The 7,257-nt window shown below is 39.2% G+C and overlaps 1 pseudogene; it reads left to right on the top strand.

Moving 5' to 3' along the window:
* The first annotated feature begins 954 nt into the window (after positions 1 to 954).
* Positions 955 to 6,216, top strand: LOC109392828 (N-lysine methyltransferase KMT5A pseudogene; annotated as a pseudogene).
* The last annotated feature ends 1,041 nt before the right edge of the window (positions 6,217 to 7,257 follow it).

Raw genomic sequence — 7,257 nt, 5'->3', positions numbered from 1 at the left:
GGCAGTCTGTGAATGGGTTAAAAACCAGACTGCCTCCTGACATACTTTCAATAGTTGGGGCAACAAGTCCCTGGTTGCAGGGGGATCTGGACATGCAATTCCATGTTCATCACAATGGATATACTGATTTAAAGCCCTTTCCTGGATGGTTCCAGGATATAAATGGGTGACTCTCTGATAGTCCCTTACCATTGTAGAACATTTATATTTTACAAAGTTTTTATGCCTGAATTTGAATTTTCTCAATGGCTGTGTAACACAGGCATTTCTATCGCAATTTTTCACATAAGGAAACTGGATCAGAGGGGTTGTGACTCAAGGTCATGCAGGTAATAACTGGTTAAAAGGGGACTTAAATCTTTACTTTGACTCTAAACTCCAGTATGCTTCACTGCCTCCCTAACCAGAGAGTTTATTGAGCAGAAAATTCCATTTCCCATCATGCTTCTTAGCTGAGGCCTCTCGTACTCTTTTTTCTCTATTTGTTCTTTCTGTGTAGGTGTGTGTGCATGTGCGTGCATGTATGTGTGTGTGTGTGTATTTTTATTACAAGAAGTGTGGGTAAAACTGACACATATATTAAGAAAAGGCAAAGGCAATCTTAAGGCAAAAGTAATCAAGTTAAGGCCTTCTTAGAAAGACTTGTCTTGTTAATAGTGTTTTTCAATTGTTTCTTCATAAATAATCAGGTGTTCTTTATGAAAATTATTTAATGAGAATGCTCCAACTAGGTGTTTATCCATGGGGAAGTAGTTGAGACCACAGCTAATCCCGAGCAGATAATCTGTTAAAGAGAGCTTTAAGAGGGCCTTGTATGCTAAGCACACTCTGAAGATGAACTTCCATATTTAGCAACCCTGTATTTATTATTCACATACTAGGGAGAATTGATAAGTAAGCTTCAAAGAACTTTTGCAGTGTCAAAGCCCAAAACGTCTTGCCAGCTGATTTGAGATGGTGGTCAAACTTTGTAAATTAGTCAGCCTGTCAGCCTGTCAGCAGAATTATGTGCAGTTTCAGGTAATAGATCATTAGCAAGAAACAGCTATTGTTAATTACGACAAGATCAGGAAAGTAATATCTTTCCGAATTTGAGAGGATATTAAAAATAAGAAAAATGTCTTGGAGTAGAATGAGACCCAAAATCAGATATAGGAAACCATGTCTGAAAAAGAGAGCCTGCTGGTCTCATATAAATCACTTGAGGCTCTGGGCCCAAAGAAGCAAGTCCTCAGAATTGGGAAGCTGCTTCTTAAGGTAGTCAATCATAACTCAGGGCCATGCTCACTGGCCCCGATGATTCTCTTACTTTCAGGGAGTATCATCTCGACTGCTTCATTGAAAACCAAAGTGTGCTACAGCCATCTTTAGTTACAATCCTCTTATAGAATGGGACATGCAATGAGTGTAGAGACATTTTCTTGGCTGCCTGCCTAAGACAGTGGATGAAAAAGAGAAGGGAGTTTAAGAAGATGATGACAACGTCCCAAAGACACACATTTGCAAATAATAACAGCTACCACTTAATAAGTGCTTGCTAGTCCAGAAACTGTATAACATATTTTATATATATTATCAATTTTAATCATCACAACAGTCTTTGAAGTTAGGTAATAGAATTATACCCATTTTATGTGTGAGGAAACTGAGAAACAGAGAGGTCAGGTCACTTGGCTAGGATCCGTGGTAGTAGTGTCCCTAGAACCCAGGTCTAAGTAGCTCCTAAGTCCATGCCCTTAATAATCTTAACTTAATAATACTTCTCAACACAACAATTTATTAGATATGGCCAAAAATATGAGTAATAAAAAGAAAGTTGATGAATTGAGCAAAAATGTCTACTCTTCAAAAGACACAATTAAGAAATAGATAGGCAAGCCATAGGCCAGGATAAAATATTTGCAACACCTATATCTGACAAAGGCCCATTATTCAATATATATGAAGAACTCTTCCAACTCAATAACAGACAAATCACCCTATATAAATATGTAAAAGACTTGTACAGATATTTCACAAAAGAAAATATAGTAATGCCTACTAAGTACATGAAAAGAAGCTGGACATCATTAATTATCAGGGAAATGCAAATTAAAACCACAAGATACTACTTGACACCTATTATAATGGGTACAGTTTAAGAGACTGATAATATCAAGTGTTGGTAAGAAAGAGGAGCAACTGTAATTCTCATCCACTGCTGGTGAAACTGTAAAATGGTACAACTATTTTTTAAAACAATTTTATTGTTTCTTATAAAGGTAAATATACTTATCGCATGACCTTGCAATTCTACTCTTAGGTATTTACCCAAGTGAAATAAAAACATACATCCACTGAAAGACTTGTATGTGATAGTCTATAGCAGCATATGAGGTGTGATAAAAAATATGGTGAATATTTAAAGAAAATATTACAGTAAAGGACACATTGTCATTAATACCCCTCAAAATACTCCCCCTCACTTTGAACACATTTATCCTATCATTCTTGCCACTTTCTCAACCAGTTCTGGAAGTCCTCTTTTGTGAATGTCTAGTTGCACTGTGGTGGCTACCTTAATGTTCTGAATCGATTAAAAAACATTTACCTTGCATTGTCATTTTGACTTTGGGGAAGAGCCAGAAGTCACACAATGCCACATCCAGTGAATAAGGTGGATGAAGACACACCGTAGTATTTTTATTTGACAGAAGTTGCTGTACCAGAAGTGATACGTGACATGCAGTCATTGTGATAAAAAAAATATGGTGAATGCTGCTGCCAAGTGACATCCAATGGAAAGGCAGGGATCTTCAATATAGGAAGTGGCACATAGAACCTTAGCAACATGTGTGACAAGTTCCAACTTCTTTGGTGCAGTCAGTTGGGTATGAGCTACTGTTGAGAGAAGCTGTGTTTTAAAGTGTGCCATAAATCATCCTCGATCATGACAATGCTCCGTGTCACACATCACTTCTAGTACATGGTGATTTCTGTCAAATAAAAACATTATGGTGTGCCCTCATCCACCGTACTCACTGGATATGACATTGTGTGACTTCTGGTTCTTCCCCAAAGTCAAAAGGATTCAGGACATGGAGTTGACCATGACAGGGCAACTAGACACTCACAAAACAGGACTTCCAGAATTGCTTCAGAAAGTGGCAAGGAAGATGGGATAAGTGTGTTGAAAGCGAGGGCGGAGTATTTTGAGGGAGATTAGTGGCAATGTGTCTTTTATTGTAATATATATTTTATTTAAACATTCATCATATTCTTTGATCACACCTCATAATTCAAAATAGCCAAAAATCAAAAAGAACTCAAAGACCCATAACCTGTTGAACTGATAAAATCTGTGTTATATTCATGTAATACTAGTAGTAGGACTAGGACGACTACTACTACTACTACTACTACTACTACTACTACTACTACTAGTAATAATAAAAAAGTTGCTCATATACACAAAAACATGGATAGAGTTTATAGACTTTAGGTTAAGCAAAATTAGCCATACAGAAGGAATATACGCTACATGATTTCATTTACAGGAAATCTGAGAATCCATAAAATGAAGCTCGAGTTAAAAAAAAAGATGACTGGTTGCCTGGGACAAAGATGGTGGTGGTGGTGGAAATTGACTATGAAGGAGCACAAAGGAACTTTTGAGGGAGATGGAAATGTGTTTTACCTTAATTGGAATGGTGGTTAAATTGGTGTTTATATTTGTCAAACATCATCGATCTGTACATTTAAAATGTGAATTTTCTTATATAGAAATTATAATTCAGTAAAGAAATATCTTAAAATTATCATAAAGAAAAATGTCTTTTAAAGATACCCTGATTGAAAGAAAATTTGGTTTAATAATGTAAGTCAACAAGAAAAAGCTAAAGGAGTTCATCACCTTCAAACCAATATTACAAGAAATCTTAAAGGGACTTTTTTTTTTTTTTTAGCTGAGCCATCCTGCTACCTGTTGGCAGCTCAGCGGCTGCTCACCTCGGGCCGGGAATCAAACCACTGTTGCTCAGNCATCCTGCTACCTGTTGGCAGCTCAGCGGCTGCTCACCTCGGGCCGGGAATCAAACCACTGTTGCTCAGAGCACAAACTCTTGAGCGAGCTCTTAACCAACTGAGCCACTCGGCCGGCCCTTAGAGGGACTTCTTTAAGAAGAAGGAAAAAGATAAAAAATATGAATAACAAAATGGCAATAACTACCTATCTATCAACAATTACTCTAAATGTAAATAGATTAAATGCTCCAATCAAAAGACACAGTGGCTGAATGGATAAGAAAACAAGACCCTTACATATGTTGCCGACAAGAGACCCACTTCACATTGAAAGATACACACATACTGAAAGTAAAGGGATGGGAAAAGGTATTTCATGAAAAAGGAAACAAACAACAAAAAAATCTGAGGTGGTAATACTTATAGCAGAAAAAATGGACTTTAAGACAAAGGCCATAACAAGAGATAGAGAAGGACCCAGTAATTCCACTTCTGGGTATTTATCTGAAGAACTCCAAAGCATTAATTCAAAAAGACATATACATCCATATGCTCATTGCAGTATTATTTACAATAGCCAAGATATGGAAGCAACCTGAGTGTACACACATGGATGAATGGATAAAGAAGAGGTGGTATATATACACAATGGAATATTACTCAGCCATAAAAAAGAATGAAATCTTGCCATCCGCAACAACACAAATTGACCCAGAGAGTATTTTGCTGAGTGGAGTATGTCAGAGAGAGAATGACAAATGCCATGTGATTTCATTTACATGTGGAAACAAAGAACAAAATAAACCAACAAACTAAACAGAAACAAAGTTATAGATACAGAGAACATGTTGATGGTTGCAAGTTGGGAAGGGGTTTGGGGGTGGTGAAAAGGGGAAGTGATTAAGAAGTACAAATTGGTAGCTGCAAAGTAATCATGGGGATGTAAAGGACAGCATAAGGAATATAGTCAATAATATTGCAATAACTATGCATTGTTTCAGTTGTGTACTAGATTTATTAGGGTGATCACCTCGTAAATTATATAAATGTCTAATCTCTATGTTGTACACCTGAAACTTATATAATATTGTATGGCAACTGTAAATGAAAACAATTTAAATTATTTTAAAAATTAGGTAAATAAAACAACAGAAAGAAACCCTTAAAGAAATTTTGGGTTGATAATGTAAGTCAACAAAATAATCACTGTTGTTAAGGTGGTATTTAAGAATCATTCTTCGGTTTCCCGGGAGATCCCAGGTGGTGACAGACCCGGGCCATGGCTAGAGGAGAACGTGTCTACCAGGCAATCAAAGATCTATACCTACATGAGCCCAAATGCTCTGGAATACGTTCCCCCCTTCAGGAAGAGAACTCAGTTGCACATCACGAAGTCAAATGCTAGGGGAAGCCATTAGCCGGAATCTACAGGAAACGGGAAGAGAAAAGATACACTGGGAATGCAATTCAAAGCACCATGAAGTCCGAGGAATTTGAAGATCAAAGACACCAGGAGAGGTCCCCTGGCACCTTTTCCAAACCAAAAATCCGAAGCCTCAGAACCTCCAAAAACTACGACCTCGTCTTGTGATTCTCCCAGTGCATCCGTCACCAAGCCAGCCCTGAAAAAGCTGCTCACAGTCAAACAGGCCCCTGGGAAAAAAAGCTCAAGGAAAAACGCAACAGAATCACAAACTCACAGATGTCTACCCTGTGCGAAGGAGCTCCAGGAAGAGCAAAGCTGAGCTGCAGTCTGAAGGAAGGAAAAGAATAGACAAATTGATTGAAAGTGGGAAGGAAGAAGGCATGAAGTTTGACCTCATTGATGGCGGAGGGCAGGGGCATGATCGCCACCAAGCAGTTCTCCCAGAGCGTGTTTGTGGTGGAATGCCATGGGGACCTCACTGAGATCACGGACGCCAAGAAGCGGGAGGCTCTGTAAGCACAAGACCCCTCCACCGGCTGCTACATGTACTATTTTCAGTACCTGAGCAAAACCTATTGTGTAGATGCAACCAGAGAGACAAATCGCCTGAGAAGACTCATCAATCACAATAAATGTGGGAACTTCCAAACCAAACTGCACGACATCGACAGTGTGTCTCTCCTCACCTCGTCGCCTCCCGCGACATCGAGGCCGAGGAGGAGCTCCTGTATGACTATCGGGACTGAAGCCAGGCTTCCATCGAAGCGCACCCCTGGCTGAAGCATTAACTGCCCACCCCACCCCCACATTCTTCAATGAACAGAGTGCCCTCAAAGGGAATTGATTTTTTTTTACACACTTAATCTTAGCAGATTCCTTCAGATGTTTTTAAAAAGTATATTAAGATGCCTTTTCACTGTAGTATTTAAATATCTGTTACAGGTTTCCAACGTGGACTTGAACAGATGGCCTTATATTACCAAAACTTTTATATTCTAGTTGTTTTTGTACCTTTTTTGCATACAAGTCGAACGTTTGTGCTTCCTATGCATGAGACTTGGCCCAGGTTTAAGAGGAAAGAGTTGAACCTGAACTAAGAAGCTGGGTGAAGCTTTGGCCTCCAGCTGAAGAGCTAGGAGTCTTCCCCACTCCCCACACCCCCCATGTCCTGTCTGAGTGCAGCCGGCATGGGGAAGACACCGCCTCCCACAGGCATGGACGGGATGTTCCCAAGCTCTTGTTTTCCTGATGTCTCCACAGGCGCACATGGAAGTGTATGAATGTTTTTAAAAAGGTTTCGCAGTTAGTCTTCCCCTCTGCTTTCTCGAAAGCCTACTGACCCGGTGGCCCATGAGCACCGGCTGGGCCTCGATTTACTCTTGCACAGGCTGCCACTTTACTGGGCACCTGGAAGCATCAAGGCGGGTAATCGAAGTAGATGTGGGCAGGGAAAAGCAATGCTTAGCTAGCCCTGCTGAAGCAGGGCTTCCTGGAACTGGGGTAATTCTTTATGGAAATATGAACACTGAATTTATTTTTAAAAAAAGATAAAAGAAAAAAAAACAAAAAAGATTTAAAAAAACACCAAAAAAAAAAACCACCACAGAAAACAACTTACATGTACATAGGTCTTAAAGTGAGTGAAGTGGCTGAGATTTTTTCCTTTTTTTTTTGGTTTGTGTTTTCTTTTCTTTTTATTTGTAGAAGAGATTTGAGATGGTACTCTATTCTAATAAAAAATAAAGTTTTGTAGTGGGAACAGAAATTACTTATCCGATCCCCACCCCCACCCCATCCAGACCCAATTCTGCTTCGTTGAAACTTCCAGA

This window comes from Hipposideros armiger, unplaced genomic scaffold (genome assembly GCF_001890085.2).
Source record: "Hipposideros armiger isolate ML-2016 unplaced genomic scaffold, ASM189008v1 scaffold_350, whole genome shotgun sequence".
In the NCBI taxonomy this organism is placed as follows: domain Eukaryota; kingdom Metazoa; phylum Chordata; class Mammalia; order Chiroptera; family Hipposideridae; genus Hipposideros; species Hipposideros armiger.
This window is presented reverse-complemented; position numbering and strand designations above follow the sequence as displayed.